Source organism: Pinus tabuliformis, chromosome 2_1, assembly GCF_031772625.1.
Source record: "Pinus tabuliformis cultivar Carrire ecotype Pingquan chromosome 2_1, CPIR1, whole genome shotgun sequence".
Classification (NCBI taxonomy): Eukaryota; Viridiplantae; Streptophyta; class Pinopsida; order Pinales; family Pinaceae; genus Pinus; species Pinus tabuliformis.
Genome location: NC_142299.1, coordinates 924,223,474 through 924,241,767, shown reverse-complemented (window position 1 = coordinate 924,241,767; position 18,294 = coordinate 924,223,474). Strand labels below are relative to the sequence as shown.

The following is an 18,294-nucleotide window of genomic DNA, read 5'->3' as shown; positions in this document are numbered from 1 at the left end:
ATCCCATATCCAAAAACCTTTATACCTTACTTCCTTATCAGCATCTGCTCCCTTAGCAAAAAGTTTTTGGTCCTTTGAAATTATCTTAGTTTCAAATCAACACTCTTCTATAATTTAGGATGAACCAGAAAAATAAGACTGCCTTAATTAAAAATTAAGGCCTATAACCAACCACAAGGAAATTTTAAAAATTTTCTTATCCTTTTGAAAAAGTAAATAGTTTGAATGATATGGAAACCAATAAATGTAAGCTTAAATACTACAGAGTTTCTCCAATGCAATGTTTTCATCACCATCACAATTTTCTAATATACTTGTCACTATATCCACAGGAAATCCCATATCCACCAACCTTTGCACCTTATCTTCGTTATCAGCATCTGCTCCCTTTGCACCTTATCTTCGTTATCAGCATCTGCTCCCTTTGCAAAAGTTTTGGTCCAGTAACGAGCAGTGTTTACAAATGCTTCATGGTCTGTAAGGTATTGTCGCGCTACAACCGCATCCTGGGGATCATTGGGTTCTGGTGCTGAAAGCAAGGCTTGCAAAGAAAGTAGGGCTGTATTCAATGTTATTGCTGCCGTCCACTTATCTCTGAGAATATCCAAGCATATCGCTCCGCTTTCACTGCTGATATTAGGGTGCCACACTTTCGTGATAAACTGCATTTTTGGAGGTTCGAATGGATACTGCTGCGGCACACGAATGTCAACTTGAAAGACGCCGTCTTCATGAGGAGTACCCACAGGGCCTCCAATGGTCCCGCACAGGTGTGACAGGTCATCGTCCCCGCAGACCTTAATGCTAAAGCCTGTTAACTGCGTATTTTTTTCTATCTGACTTATTTCTTTTTGTATCCGTTGAGCACCAAACGCCATTGTTCACTGAAAAACCCTAAGTGAGATAACTGCACAAAGTTCTTAAATACGCAGTTGCTCTATTAGTGGAAATAGACTAGGGCACCGCCACTTTCTTCAAACAACTCAATCCTTTGTTAGCGTCTACCCATTTTAATTTCGGTAACGTACTTATATGAGCCCAATGAAAATGTGGGACCAAGGCCATTGAAAAATCGTGACCGACATAATTATTGCTCACACTGCTAAAATACAACTGAACCGCATCTCTCTTTATTCGTGGGTTTTATTATTATATCACTTTTATTGAACATATATTACTTAAATTAATATTTTTTATCTGCTTTTTTTTCTCTTTTACGTTATTTAATTTAGTTTATTATAATAATGTTAGTTTATTTAATATAATTCGTATAGAAATTTACATACAAATTTCTTAATTTATTAATTTTTAAAACTTTTACGGCATAAAATTTAATTTAATCTATTTATGAATTAAAAAATGGTATATGTATATAATCTTTTTTCCCGTTTTACCTTCTAAAAGAGGTTTGCACCTCAAAAAAATTGATCCCCTTTAATTCTTGCTAGATCCCTTTTTAAGACAAATTTATAATGTTAATAGATACTAGCCTAGATCCATCAAATCTCTCTAGGTGTAAACCTTCCTTTTAGAGTGTAAATCTTGAGGAATGGATTGCGCCTACTTGATCTTGGAGTTAGATAGATGTATGCTAATTATAAGTTAATTATAATAAAGCGAAAACCAATCTCTGCACACAGTCACTAGACAGTGTCTCTCTCAACATTAACATACCAACACCTACAAGGGTTAAAGGTTGACCAATAAAAACCCTAAAAGTTTGCAACATACAAATAGTGTTTTCCATACATGATTTCTTTCAAGGTTGGTACAATAGCATTCAAGGGTATTATAGTTGATGTAGATTAAGTTTTTTTCATGTAGTGGGCGATTTCAGAAAATTTGAAATGTTCCATTTGCATACATGGGGGAAAGAAGAAAAGAGAACCATTGCAACATCATAGCCAAGCCACCTTTGTTTCAATCATTGAGAAATTGATACCCACGCAAATTTTGGGTCCTAACCTCAAATGCATAAATGCCATCATCAAGCTAAGGAAATCATTGTCGTAGGGATTGTGGCCTTTTTCATGGTCGCATTTCTTTTAAGGTGATGAATGATTGTCTACCTCAGTGACCTTTGTACTTCTCCGTGTAACCTTCGGCATTTCTCTTAGACACAATTATCTCATTGTCTCATTAATTCCATTTTTTCCATTGCATGAGTGTTCACCGCCTCAACTCACTAAAGTTCGAAGGGGAAACGCTCCTTGGACTCATCAAAACCCAAAGAGGCAAAACCAATATATGTAAGCAACTTAGGTTTCGTATAAATATAGGTGCTCAAATAGAACTGAAAATATGAATCTATTGAGATCTCTTTATTTAATTTAACATTTGTAGCTATGTTTTGTTGTGTACTCTATTTTTCAAAGTGGTATTATAGCCAACCCTAGGCCTACCCCTTCATGGGAGTGTTGCACAAAATATTGTCACCATGACATTCTGCAATGAGTGTGAATCTATCACCACTCATTATTTCCTCATTTTCAAGTCTTAAACCTCAGCTCTTCATGTCAAGCCTTGAAAAATAAGAGAAATCCCTTAAAAATCTCTAAAACTCTGGTTTCTAACTTTCTCTTAGCATTACCTACGGTCCCGCATCCCCTGGTCATGTCCCCTACATACCTGACCACTCTGTCTCTGTGTAATGGGTGCGGACCCCTGTTAAATTCAAAAAGACGCAAGTACATTCTTAAAAACTCACTTTGGGTTATTTCTGGAAGCTTCTAGAGGGAATATTCAGGTGGCAAGTTCGCTCCTTAAAAGTCCATGCATCCCATACCTAAAGGAGCTAACCCCTTGATGTGAGGAGCTTATCCCTTTGAAGGATGACTCTATCCCTTCATAGGTGGACCTGTAACTTCCTTCCTCTGCAATATAAAATGAGGCATTGGGCTGGTTACTAAGGAGGTCGAAAGCTAAATATTTTTTAGGGTAAATGTTGTTGGAATTTAGACTTCCTAATTGAGCTTAAGAGGAGAGATTACATACCTTTTGATCTCATTGGGAAGAGTGTGAGGCTTGTCAAAGTAGAGGAGATTCTTAACTGGACCCTGGGAGGAGCTTGTACAACATCAAGGCACTAAGGTTGTAAAGTTCTTCTTTGTTCAAAGTTAATACAATCAAGTTTATTTTTCTCAATAAGCTGTCTTTTATAGTTTATTTCATGGATTCCTTGATCACCATGATGAATATGATTTATCATATTAGCTATGCAGGTGTTATTTGATGTGTGCTTGGTTTTGTTTGCAAGTTCTTAAAAAGAAACTCATTCGGACGGTCGAAGCGTGGCCGCCACAAATTAGCGTTGGACTTAAGGTAGGGTCTAAAACACCTCTTGGTTTTTATTTATAAATCGCAATATTTAGAGAAAGGTAGATTTGATGGTTCTGCTTATCGCTAGATATCAATTGATACTAGGGAGATTGGTCTTGTCCGCAAGAATGATTTTTCCGGCCGACAGATTGGCGACTCCACCGGGGACTTGAATTTTGGTTTTTTGCCATTACTTTTACTTTAACTTGAGAAACTTTTTCTTGTTTTTGGTTTTTTCTTGATGTGTGTAGGATTGGTTAATTTTTTAGATTCTGAATTGTTTTTTGTTTTTTCATGTTTTTGAAAGAGGACTGCACGTTCTGTTTGTAACATAGTGCAGACATCCCCGCACTATTGCTTTACTACACATAGCGGTACCACATCTGGTTATACCAGAGGCCTACAGACCCTGTCAAATTTTTGAGAAACCTAAAATCTTTTCATCTAGCTAAGCTCAGGATTTGTTTACATTTTTTAGCCTCTGCCTAGATCTGCATGTGTCCTGTCAGAAACTTCTTGTAAGTGAGTTCCATTGGCATTTTGGTTTTAAGTGATTTTCTAGAAGTTTTGTGTGCCTAGTTTGATTTTCACTTGGTCTTTGTAGTAACTTAGAGATTAGAAGCCTAAAAAAAACCTCAGATTACCCTGGTCTTTTTGGTCTTCTTGATGAGTTTGACTGATTTGTGAAATCTGCCCTTGGTGAGAAATAGATCTCATTTTCTCTTTGTAAAGCTTTGGAAGAACTTGTTTGAAAGTTTTGAATTTCATTTTTAAGAAGAAAACATAGTTGGGTGTTTTTTGATTAATTTGTTATTCTAAACGAATTAGTCCTTAGTTTGCTGAATAACTTAGTAAAACATCCTCAAAAATAAATTTTTAAAGCTTTTACTTCAATTAGGTTTTTAGAAATTTTTATATATCAAGCATAGTTCTTTATAGTTTTGAGTGTTTTCTAGAAATTTTAGAATCTCTTTTGAAAGAAATTGTTTTCTGTAGTTTTTGAGTGTTGAAAAAGAAAGATATATTTTTTGTGAGCATAATTAGTAGTCTCGTTTTGAGTTTATTGAAAAAGACAAAAAAAAGATTTTCTTTTCATTTATATGTTGAATAAAGATTTGTTTTTCAAAAAAATTGCATTCTCAACTCTTTCTTTAGCTAGAAATTCATTGAAGAAAAAGAATTTTCTATCATTTTAGGTGATTTTTTAGTGTTTTGGAGTCGAGTCTTCACACCATAAAGTTCATCTCCATACCTTTTGACTTAAGAAACAACCATAAAAATAACTCTTGAAGTAAAATTGATCTAGCAATCTTTTTATTTCTAGGGCTCTTATCACCAACATAGCTTAGGCTATTATCTTGGAGTAGGGAGTAATTAACTCTCCAAGATAGTTAAAACGAACAAGTAGCTATATCTTGCGGTAGGAGATAAATTCCAATTGTTACATCTATGCTCTGGGAAGCTCCTCTTAAAGGAGTCAAGCACGAGATCATATCCGCACCAGTGCGGTAATCAATCCTTCCTCATTGGGAATGATAACAGATATACACGTATTAAAAACGTTAAACCTCTTATTAGTCGAGGAGCCTGGGGTCACTTGTTGGTAAACCTTGGATTATGTCAAGGAGCCTTCAAGGGGATTGTGCTTTCTTACTCTGCCCTTGCATGTGTATCAGATCATAGACTATTCCCCCAGGTATATTTCTTTCTGTTGGTAACCATAGTGACCATAATCTATAGGATTCTTTCGTAAGGTGATGGTGGAGGGAAGATCCCACTGTACCTGGAGCAGACGTCGACTAGACTCGCTTGGACTCTCTGGGGGGTTCTCTTCACTCGAGACGGTTTAGTGAAGAAACTTGTGCAAGACTATTTCATTAAGCAGGTTGTCGGGGTACCTATTCCAACCGCCCTTTCTATATTGAATTCCGCCACGTTGGATTTCATCACCAACTAGTGTTTTTGGTACGAAAAGTTATTGTTTGTGTGTGGTTTGAACTCCTAGATTTTTCAGGCGTGTGATTCAAATTGCTTGGTTCTTTAGAGACTCTAGGTGGTTTTATTGAGATTTTTCTTTGTTTGCGTGTGAAGTAATTAAAATATTTAATCGTGGTTGAATTACCGAGACAATCCCGTAGACTTCGGGGGAAACCTCTCGAGTATTCACCAAGCCAGCTTGAAGGGCTACGAGCTCTTGTAACTCCTAGTGATAGTAGAGTTGGGTCACCGGAAGCCAGAGAGACTACTTTAATTATTCATCCTGATTATCAAGTTCAAGCAACAGAGTATATTTCTGAACCAATTTCATTTTCCAAAGTTACTGGTAGTTTTTCTTCTACTAGTGAATTAGCTAAATAACCTTAAATTTATGAGCCTGAAACTGAACCTACTACTACTCCATCATCAGGATTTGCTTCTCTAACTTCCAGTGGTCGTGGTTCACCCAAGGTAGGAAGGATCATTACCCAAAATCTTCCCTCTGGACTCATTTCTATTGAAGAACTTGTTAGTCCAGAAGAAGGTATATCTATCCCTGAAAATCAACCAACTTTAGAACTTAGGAAGCGTGAATCAATTTTCTATAGTCCACCTAGGAGGGACGGTTGGTACCTCTCATTGACCAACTTTTTAGAAAATGCGGGTCTTAGTTCTTCACCACCTCGTATTCCTTTTCATCCAACACCTAGAGGTTATTATCCTCCTTTGAATATGTCGAGACAGTCATCCATGTTTTCCCAATCACCGAAATTGTTTTTATATGGTAGTCCTTCTGTCCCTTCTGGGTATCAGTCACTCACTGGTACTTTTTCAGGAACATCTCCTCAACACATTGAACATGGGCTATCAACTGGTAATAGCGGAACTAAACCATTGAGTGTAGAAGAAATTCTTATGATGACTGGTACTATTCCAAATCCACAACCTCAAGGTAGTCAGTTACCACCTGGCAGGCAACCTCAAGGTACTCAATTATCACCTTGGGGGCAACCTCAAGGTAGTCAGTTACCACCTGGGGGAAAACCTCAAGGACAATACATTCCTTTGGGACAATACATTCCTCAAGTTCAACCCCAGACTCAATATATACCTCAAGGTCAACCTCAGTATCAATATATACCCCAAGTTCAATCCCAATTTCAGTACGTGCCTCAAGGTTATCAACCTCAAGGTCAGTACCCAACCCAAGGTTTCTAACCACCTTCAGGTCAATCATTTGTTCAAGGAGATGGAAATGTACCTTTGAATTATCAGCCCTATGCTCAACCTAGTTATGGTCCTCAATATGCTCAACATTCTATGGGTCCATACCCCGGAATGAACATGGTGTGGGATCCATCTCAATCTCAACAGATTTTGCAACCTAATGTGCAGTTGTCATCTCAATCTGGACAACTGTTGGTTTCTCGTTCAACCCAACAACCTGTCCAGCCTACTATTCAAACTTCTGCACCTGGTGTAGCTCATCAGTCTGGGCCTAGTTCACCTCGAACTCCGCCTCAAACAACTGCTTCAACTACTGTAGCTTCTATTCAATCTACCCCACCTATTTCTGGAATATCGATAGCTCTGATTTCTACTGTTCCTGCATCAACTCCTCAAGCATCTTTACCTTAGGTCGAACCCACAATTCAGACTTCGGTTCAGATGCCTGCAGGACAACCTCGTCCAAGTAAGGTTGTCACAAGTCAACCCTAATTAACTTATCAACCGTACGAGGAACAGTACCAATTCGGTCCTGTTGTGCAAAGCCCAGTTTACTAGGAACAACCGTACCCTGGATATACTTATCAACAACCTCAACAACCCTAGTACAGTCTAGTTAATCCTGGTTTTCTGGGAGGATATAATATCCCAAATGCAATTCCAATTCCATCATGCTCAGCACAACATAAATTACTATTGTCGGCTATAGGAGCTATTGATATTTAGGACTCGGACCTTATAATCTTTGATTTAGAGAATAGTACACCTCGCTTACCTCATCAAATGGCATTCTAGATTCCACTATTAGTCAAAAACAAACCTTGCTTTAGGACTGTAATTGATGAGGGAGCTTCTACGTGTATTATGTCGATTCAGTGTTGGATATCGTTTGGTTCTCCTACACTCAATCAATCCCCGACGATTCTAAAGGCTTTTGACAGCTATGGGTTCCAGCCTTTCGGCATTCTATAGGATTTACCTATAGGGGTTGAAGGAAAAATTGTTAATCTAGATGTGGAAGTGGTTGATGCCCCTCTAGATTACAACCTTCTCTTGGGTCGTAGTTGGTCTTATGCTATGACTGCTGTTGTTTCATCGGTCTTTGGGCTTATAAATTTTCCTCATAATGGAAAGATCATAACTATAGACCAACTAACTTACTTTTCATCCGACCCAGCCTCTTCTGAAAGTATCCAACATGTCGGTAAAACAACTATCCCTTATAAGGATGTTGGGGTAGGATTGATTAAAGATTCTAGTTTACTAGGAACTTTTACCTTTCCTCCTCCTAACGTATCGCCTTCTACTGCAACCATTCATATGATTTCATCAAACACCATTGTTTATGATGATCCTTGGATCATACCTTCTGAGTCTGAGGTGGATTCATTTAGTGATGTGATGCCTTTGAGTCCCTATGAAATTGTGTATCAGGCTGTACAGTCATTTTCTGACCCTTCTTCAACCGAAATCGATCTAATGAATGTGGTCCATGGAAAATCACTTTCAATATCAAACTCAGATTCAACAATTTTTTCTGAGCTTGTTCATACTGATGAGCAGATTCGTGAAATTTTGTCTATTGATGATTTACCATGGGAAGATCTTCATCATCGATCTTCATTCTTACCTGAGATTGATCATTTTGAGAATGATTTTTCATCTATTTTTACTACTGATTATGTCAAAGAACCACAGAATCCATTGCAACATCCTGATTCTGAATTGAATTTGGGAAATATTTCTCGAATGGTTCCTATTGACATTTCAGTTAAACCTGGAATTGTTGAAAACATTCATATAGGTGCCTCCTATACGGAAAATGAACTCCAAACTTATAAGGCCCTATTTCAAGAATTCTGCGACGTGTTTGCCTGGTCATATGAAGAAATGCCAGGAATTGATCCAGCAATTGTTGTTCATGAAATCAAAACTTACCCGGATGCTAAACCCGTCTGGCAACGTTTGCATCAGATACATCCGCAAAAAGTTGCTGCTATTAAAGCAGAAGTTGAGAAATTACTTAAAGCAGGTTTCATTTATCCAATTCCCTTAACCGATTGGGTATCAAATATTGTTCCTATTAATAAAAAGCAAGGAATGATAAGAATATGTAGATTATAGGGATATTAATCGAGCCTGACCCAAAGACAATTATCCAACCCCCTATATCGATCAAATCATTGATGATTGTGTCGGCAATGAAATTTTCTCCTTTATGGATGGTTTTTCCGGTTAAAATCAAATTAACATACTCCTTGCTAATCAACCAAAAACGACTTTCGTTTTCCCATGGGGGACATTTTCTTATTGCAAATTACCTTTTGGATTAAAGAATGCCAGAGAAACTTTTCAAAGAGCTATGTTTTACACCTTTCATGACATAAAGCACATTGTGCAACCTTATCTCGATGATTTACCTACCCATTCATTACGTAGAGCCAATCATCTCACTCATTTACGAGCAATATTTATGAGATGTAGGCATTATCGAATTAAGTTGAATCCACACAAATGTGTTTTCTGTATAGAAATGGGTCATTTACTGGGATTTGTTGTTTCAAAAGCTGGCATTCGTGTCGATCCCTCGAAATTTAAAGCTATTGTCAAATTGCCTCCTCTTTCGACTCTTCGCCAACTCCAAAGTTTGCAAGGGAAAGCAAACTTTTTACGTCGATTCATTCCTAACTATGCCGAGATAACAAAGGGTTTTACCAGGTTCTTGAAACAGAATACTGCATTCTTTTGGGATGAGATATCTGACAAATATTTTGATGCACTTAAATACTCGTTGACCCATGCACCACTATTGCATCCTCCCAACTACAACCAGGATTACTTCTTGTACCTCGCCACTTATCATTCCACCATCGAGATGATTTTAGTTCAGGAAGATTAATTCAATAGTGAACATGTGATTTACTATCTTAGTCAAACTTTGAATCTGACTGAGCTTAAATATTCGCATGTGGAGAAATTGGCCTTGGCAGCTGTTCAAGCTGTCAAAATTTTTCGTCATTACATCTTACTACGCAAAACTACCGTAATTTCTAAGTGTAACCCCATGATCTATATTTTGACTAAACAATTTCTAGGGGGCAAGTATTCCAAATGGATTTTTATCCTGCAGGAATTTGACTTAGAATTTGAAAAATCCAAATCAAGGAAATCTTTGGTATTTGCGGAACTGATGTGTGACTTCCCACGTGCTGATACTGAAACTGTGGTGGAAGAGCCCATTGCGGACAAATCCTTGTTTCTTATCAGTACTCTTGATACATGGTATGGAGATATCATTGTTTATCTCCAAACCCAATATTTTCGGCCTGAAATTTCATGATCTCAGCGATGGAAAATACGATTCCAATCCCAACAATACAAAATCATTGGAGATACACTCTATCATCCTGGGGCGGATTCTGTTTTCCAATGTTGTTTAACTCATGAGGAAGCTAAAAAGGTTCTAAATGACTGTCACTCTAGAGCATGTGGTGATCATATGTCTCGGTATGCCACAGCCCAAAAGATATTGTGTGTTGGTTATTTCTGGCCCTATTTATTTAAAGATTGTATTTACGCGATCCGAAATTGCCACAATTGTCAAATTTGTGATCGAAAGAAGCGTTCTCCACCTGATCCTCTCAACCCTATAATTGCTGTCAGCCCTTTTTCAAAGTGAGGTATCGACTTTATTACATGTAACTCTCACTCGTCCGAGGGGCATGCATATATCATCCTTGCAGTAGATTATTTTACCAAGTGGGCCGAGGCGATGCCTACATTTTCGGCAAACGACAAAAATGCTGCAATTTTCGTTTTCAATCATATAATTACTAGATTCGGTGTTCCCCAAGTGATTATTACTGATCATGGGAGTCATTTTCAAAACATCATGATGACCGAACTAACAGATCAACTTGGCCTACGTCACGATAGTTCTACTCCATATTACCCACAGGCTAATCGTCTCGTTGAAGCCATCAAAAGAGCTCTAGTCATTATGATCCGACGACTCATTGGCATTCATAGGTCGAATTGGCATAACATGTTATTTTCAGTGCTTTGGGCGTATCGAACCCCAGTAAAAACATCAACTGGTTTCACTCCTTTTCAACTGGTTTACGGTTTGGAAGCTATGTTACCCATTGAATGCAAAATTCTGATGTTGCAAATAGCCATAGAGTTACTCCCAGCCACTTCCGAAGAGGAGAAATGCTTGTTGTACTTAGCTCAGATAGATGAGAATCGACGTGATGCTGCATTAGCAATTGAAACTCATGCCAAATGAATTAAAGCTCATTACGATCAAAATGTTACACCTCATAATTTTTCGGAAGGAGACCTAGTCTTAATATATGATCAAGCAAATGATAAACTAGGGGCTGGAAAATTTGTACCTATGTGGCATGGTCCTTATGTTGTTAAGTGAAAGCTGGCAAAAGGGGCCTATGAATTGGTAGATTTTGATGGTGTCTCTTTGGGTAAGCCCAGAAATGGTCTTTATCTGAAGAGATATTATGCTTAAATCTAGGTGTGGAGATTTTAGTTATATTAGTTTTTCTTTCTAGCTGGTGTGTTTTAGATTAGAAATGTGTGCTTAGTTTAGAGAGTTTTTTTATCATTATTCCTGCTTATCTTGATTTTACTCTTGATATTGCAGATGTCAACGTCTCTTCAAACATACATTGGTTTCGCTGGTGGTGCATGTCATAATACACAAAACATTTCTTCTGCAGCTTGGGTTATCTATTCACCGTATGATGAGTTGGTATCTATGCATGGGGTAAGCCTCGGTCAAACAACAAACAACATTGTAGAGTATAGTGCAGTGATTGAGTTATTATCTGAATCCATTTCATTTGGGATTCAGAGTTTGATTGTTAGGTTATGTTATGAACTCATTGTATTGCAGCTTAATAGAGTTTATGCCATTAGAAATCCAGTATTATTAAGATTATTTTTAAGAGTTCATCTCTTGGAATGTGAATTTGACTACATTGAATATCAGCATATTCCAAGATATTTAAATACATTAGCAGATGCAATTACTTCTCGAATGTTAAATAGACATTTGCAATAATCAAACAGTAAATTTAAAAACATTCCATAACATGTTCTACAAGATAGCCAGTAATAATGATATAGCATAGCATAGAAGTGTGTCAAATATACATCGTCTTTGATCATAGGTTGAAAAACATCTTATGATCGACAAAAATGATAGCACAAAAAGAAAAAATGTCGTATGAGTCTACAAAAGGCAATCATCCTATCATTGGTGATGATCACGATAAGAAACCACTGCTCAGGCGACCCTACAAAGGAACCTCTTGAAAGGTCCTGGGACCCCAATCGCATAGCGTTGTAACCTAAGGGGAATGTCATCTATGCTAGTATCTGGAATATCTGTTGTCAAACGCTCTAGATGATTTTCCAATTCGGTCAGGGTCTCTGTAGATTTGTCCCGAGGGGCTAGTACTCCTGCAGCTGAGTGTCTCCTCTCATAAGGCCGGAGAGTGGCTGGTCGCCGTGGGCCCACATCTACATTTGAAACTTTTACTATTAGTTTTGGACATTTTCAAAAAAAAAATTAAAACTTAGAAAATGTTGAAAATGATTTTACCTGAGTCATCCCATTGCTCTCTTGGTGGAAGAGTCATGTCTTGATCACCACGATAATCCATCCCAGCATAAGGAAAATCCTGAATTGTGAAAAGTTGGTTCTCTAACAAACAAAAATACTCAGGAGGAAATTGAACAACCTCTAAACCCTCCTCAAGATGCTGGGCCATAACTGCAACCCAGCGCATCAGATTGGGCTCTCGGGGAAGTCCAGCTCCAATGGAAAGATGCTGTGGGACCAACATCGAGACCCTCTTTAGACCAAAGCTCACAACTAAGAAACCATATCCAAAGTTTTTTAGCTGTCCGTTCTTTGCTCTAGTCAGTTGGCCTTTTACATTCTCCAACATAGCTTCTCACCATTTGAAGATGGTGCCTCGATAACAGTCTACTACCATTTGCATTTCGGATCCAGTAGCAACATGCAGTGCTACACTTCCGCGGAGTATGGTGACAGTAAATGCAATCACTTTAAGTTTAGGACGGGAGATGGTTTTGATATCAATCCCTTTGTCCTTTGTTTGGTCATTACAAAACTCTAGTCGGAGACTATCGACAGACTGGCCACCTGGCCTAGTCCCGAATAGAGATAATCGCTCACCTCTCTTGGGTAAACCAGTCAAGAAGTAAATGTCCTCTAGATCCATTTCGAGCTGGTGGCCACCAATAATGAAACACTGGTACTGTATATTCCATTTTTCCACTAGCCACTGCAAAAAGTCTACTTGGGCCCTCATGCCAGGTATGGCCCAGAATTTAAATAGTCTGCATGCCCTTAATGCATCTATTGAGGGTTGATGATTAATTGCAGCAAGGTCCACATATTCGTGTTCTTGTTCCCGCCAAATGAGCATTGTGTATATCCTACATTGTAAAAAGGCGGATTAGAACATTTTAATTCAAGAATTTTTGGGCAGAAATGAAAAATTTGCATATTTAAAACCTATTTCGCGGGGTCCAGACCCGCTAGTTAGGGAAAGTGCGTAGGTCCACACTCTGCCCAAGCAGCAGGTACAGGCCCCTGTCTCTTTCCCTTGTAGGAAAAAGTCGGGGTCCGCAGGTTTCGCATGTTACACCTGCGGACCCCCATGAGCGGTCTTTTAAACTAATTTTTCTCTAAAAAATCAAAATGGAAGCCTAAAAGAAAAATTCAAACGGTTGAAATGCAATATTAAAGTGATGTGGATTACCTGGAGGTGACGATTTTTGTTTCCAACTAACAAATTTTACGCAATCTTCACAGGAATTTTCTTACCCAAAAGCTTTCTTTTCTCGCTCTGAAGTCAAACAGTAAAAACGAATTTACAAAAGCCCCTTTTATAAGATTTTTTGAATAAATGAATTTTTTATTTGTTTATTTTTCAATTTAAAAAGGTAAATTTTTTATGCATTTTTATTTATCTTTAAACAGGTATGAGTAATGTTTGAGTTTTTGTGCAGAATATCAGATTTTTCAGGGAAAATTGGTCATTTTCAACAAAAATATTGGACTCCTCTTTAAGCTCTTTTCTGACTCGTAAAATATGAAAAGATTGCTGAGTTTTTCTTTTTGAGCTCGTTAAAATGGAATTAAAAGGACGGTCCACTTATAGCTCTTTTATGACCGTATAGACATGAAAAGATTGCTGGCTTTTGTCATTTCAAGTTCGATATTGGTTATAAAATGACATGTCATTGATCACTTTTTTAGTTTTCCGGATCAGAGACACTAATTATGAAAAGTACTCCTTGATTGTAATGGTCAAGCGGTTCTCTCAAGTATTATTTTATACTTTTTGGGCTTGGGAGACACAAATTTATGAAAAAGGACAACCATGGAGTTTTCTTAAGTTTTTCTTCTGACTCCCTAAAATTGAAAAATGTCGAGTTTCTCCTATATTGGACTCATTAAAATTTAGCAGTAAAGGACTTGTTCAATTACAAACAAGAACGAAGCACTCCTTGTCAGGGTTTGAAATTTAAACTAAGTTGGACTCATCCAAAGGATGAGCTTTTAACCAAGCAAATGTTATCCTCCTCAAACTTGTAAAAAATAAAGAGGTACTTGACAGGAATGGTGGGGGAAAAGAGAGAAAAATGAACATGTTTGTTATACTTTGTGTCCTAGAAAAGCATTCAACCACTCTTGAACACGAAAATTTTTGTTCACTTGGGTTGGGAAATCCTTTGCCTAATAGTTAATCAAACATATTGAAAGTCTTCAGCTAGTTTTTGGGTATTAGCTTTGGGTCAATTGTCACCAAACCATCTGCAGTGTCGTTATGTGTTCAAGAGGTCAGTTCAAATAAACCATTCATCTGCAAAATATTTGTCATCCATCTTGACCATCCTTTAGTTAGTCCTTGCAAATATATTTCTTCAAACTTGATCTATGATTTCGTGTTGTGGGCTTGCCTATGACGGATCGCTTTCTATCGACTTTAGCTCATTATCTAGAAAGATGATATAGAAATCGTCAATACCTTGGAATTTGCATGCCTCAATGGCAGGTTTCTTGCCTTCGATGACAAGTTGCATCGTTGAACTTCGATCAAAGGATTCTATGACATGTTCGACATCAGCTCATCTATTCACATTTCATGGATTATACTGAGCACTTTGACAGCCATTGACATTACTGGTGGTTTCTCTCACACTTGTTAATAGTTTACATCATTGAATGGTAATCAAGTGGTTTCTACCATGTTCAACTTTGACACATTCATTCACATGGATAGAATCGTACTAGTTCGGGAAGCAGAAATCAAGACCCTGGATCTAGTTTCCACTATTCAGGTTGCGAGGAATTTTGTTATTCATTATACAGTGGACTATTCGTAAACAGATGGCTGCGTCCATATGGTTTCTACATATGTCTATACTTGTGATGAATTACAAGATCATTCCTATATCATAGTAGTTTAGCTAGTTCTCTAGTCAGTTTTTGATCTGAGTATGGGAATTCCTACCTCAGCGATGATATGTTCACATATATATATTTTGTATTAAATGTTTTTATAGGTTCCAACCAGGCTGTCCATAGGATGATCCTTGAAATGATAAAGTACTTCACTCTTCTTAGATAACAAATGCTATCCCCATCTATTACATAATTCGCACTTTGGGGGGAAATCTGTTGCACAAAATATTGTCACTATTACATTCTGCAATCAGTTTAAATCTATGACCACTCATACTTTCCTCCTTTTCAAGTCTTAAATCTCAACTCTTCATGTCAAGCCTTGAAAAATAAGAGAAAGCCCTTAAAAATCTCTAAAACTCTGGTTCCGCACTTTCTCTTAGCATTACTTGCTTTCCCGCACCCCCTGGTCATGTCCTCTACGTACCTGACCACTCTGTCTCTATGTAATGGGTGCGGACCCCTATAAAAGTCAAAAAGGTGCAAGTACAGTCTTAAAAACTCACTTTGGGTTATTTTTGGAAGCTTCTAGAGGGAATCTTGAGGTGACAAGTTCTCTCCTTAAAGGTGCATGCATCCCATACCTAAAGGAGCTAACCCCTTGATTTGAGGAGCTTATCCCTTTGAAGGAGGACTCTATCCCTTTATAGGTGGACCTGTAAATTCCTTCCTCTGCAATATAAAATGAGGCATTGGAATGGTTACTAAGGACGTTGAAAGCTGAATATTTTTTAGGGTAAATGTTGTTGGAATTTAGACTTCCTAATTGAGCTTGAGAGGAGAGATTACATACCTTTTGATCTCATTGGGAAGAGTGTGAGGCTTGTCAAGGTAGATGAGATTCTTGCTTGGACCCTGGGAGGAGCTTGTACAACATCAAGGCACCAAGGTTGTAAAGTTCTTCTTTGTTAAAAGTTAATACAATCAAGGTTATTTTTCTCAATAAGCTGTCTTTTATAGTTTATTTCATGGATTCCTTGATCACCATGATGAATATGATTTATTATATTAGCTATGCAAGTGTTATTTGATGTGTGCTTATTTGTGTTTGCAAGTTCTTAAAAGGAAACTCATTTGGACGGTCGAAGGGTGGCTGCCACAAACTAGCATTGGAATTAAGGTAGGGTCTAAAATACCTCTTGGTTTTTATTTATAAATCAAAATATTTAGAGAAAGGTAGATTTGCTTGTTCTGCATGTCGCTAGATATCAGTTGATACTAGGGAGATTGGTCTTGTCCGCAAGAATGATTTATCCGGCCGAAAAGGAGAGCTTAGGGACGAGTAAATGAATGGTATTTGAGTGATGAGTATGTGGGCAATCCTATGAATTGTGTAGAGATTCCAGCAACCAATGTTAATTTGCTTGTGCATGGGAGAAGTCTTGTACCATGGGATGTTGAATATGCTTGAAGTTGGAAAACGGAGTTTGCTAGCATGAAGTATAACATTGGAGCATGTAGTTGCAATGGAGTAGTGAGTAAATGCCAGAGTCATGCAACATGAAGTCCCAACTAAGGAAGGCGTGCCATGTGAGTGTGAGTCAACATGTGATACTGTGGCCAATATTGTGTGTTTAGATCATGTATCAAAGCCAAATCCCTATTTTCTAATTTTCAAACCAAATTTATGTGTGGCAATCACTATCTGATATGGAGTGAAGAAATAGGCCTTTGTTGAATTTGGTACCATACCAGTTGTGTTTGTTCATCTATTGGAGGTAAACTACACAACATCTTTCACCTCATTGATTTCAGTTGTGATGTACTCTTTTTTATTTCCTGATACAAAACAATAACCGATATCAATGATAGACAACTAATTGGAAATTTGTTAGGTGTTATTTTGTGGGAAGTTGTTCCCTCAATTTCTTTTTGTCACCATTCCGAACCTTATGTCCCATCAAATCAAGAATGGATAGGTAGGGGTTTTAAGATAATTTGAGTATCAATTAAAGATTATGGAGAAGTTTCTACTATAATACTTAGAGAAATATGTTGGTTTTAACACTAACCCATCTAACGTTATTTCCAAGATTGATGAAGAGAGTGAAGGTTATGATAATGTGCTTGCAAGGACAATTTCTACTAGTATCCATTTTTTTTTAAGGGGGGTGAACTTTTGTAGTAGTTGGTATTCATCTCACTTTCACAAGTAAGTCAAAGTCCTGATTAATCGTTTCAACATCAAGAACCAGCAACGTTAGTTATCTATCCCTCCATATGTGAGTGAAACCCTTCAAAAGGGAAAAAGAACTGACATAAATGATAGACGAATGGAGCGAGAAAGCAATTAGAGGTTTATGTTTTGTAAATGGTGTTGTGCATAATTTTGTGATTCAATACAGAGTTGGAAAATTGTTCTTCGAGATGCCCCTTGAGCAATAGTTGCATGCATCAATAGAAGGTGTTGGCCAAATATTGGGAGCCATGAGGGATTTTAGGAAGGATGTTCTATCTTCAACTTCTGAGGAGACAACTTATAATCTTGCTACCAACGGGTTTGAAGAAGGTGTGAAAGGATAATGAGGTTGCTTTGGAAGTGAGAATTCTGAAGCACAATGCATTGGGATGAAGTGTAAATGGACTTATATGTTTAGGCACAAAATTATCACATAGGAATACAATTAAACTTTGAAGTTATTGTATCTAAAATGATATTTTTATATTGAGGCATTTGTGTTGTAATAGGTGCATGATCGATTGTAACCAACACCCCAAACTTTATTTCACTTGTTGTGTTCTAAGCCTTACATTGTAAGCCCAGTTGAGTCACAAAAGTAGTGTGTATCCCTCTTAGCTAGAGGGAGGATGTGACATCAAGTTGTGGAATTAACCACTAGGTAGATATGAGTGTGGTAGGTGTACTCATATCTAAGGTCGATGCAAAATTCTTGAGTTAGGTGTTGACACTTAATCTTTAGGGATTGGGAAACTATTGTAAATATGAAAATAAGAAGATGAAGAGATTGGAATATGAATTCTAAGAGTCTCATGATGATTTTGGATGGCATATGAGAATTTGGTTTTCATGTTAAAGTCTACAACAATACTACTTTTCATAGAAGAATCTACTCACATCAGTAAATCAACTAGTGCACATGATTTTATTTTTATTTTTATTTTTATAACCCTTGTTCAGTATATTAAAAACTATAATAAAATAGTCTTAGTGCTCCTGTACCGGGGATCTTGGCCCTTACATACAATCCTAATACAAGGATACAACTAGGGCTTCATGTCAACCACTTTGA

The 18,294-nt window shown here is 37.5% G+C and overlaps 1 pseudogene across 1 annotated transcript; it reads right to left on the bottom strand.

Annotated features, from left to right (window-relative positions):
* Positions 1-252: 252 nt before the first annotated feature.
* Positions 253-980, bottom strand: LOC149203677 (ubiquitin-conjugating enzyme E2 27 pseudogene; annotated as a pseudogene). Its single transcript, XR_016253705.1, has 2 exons — positions 396-980; positions 253-360 (listed from the first exon to the last, which is right to left on the bottom strand). The product of XR_016253705.1 is annotated as a ubiquitin-conjugating enzyme E2 27 pseudogene (transcript).
* Between the last annotated feature and the right edge of the window lie 17,314 nt (positions 981-18,294).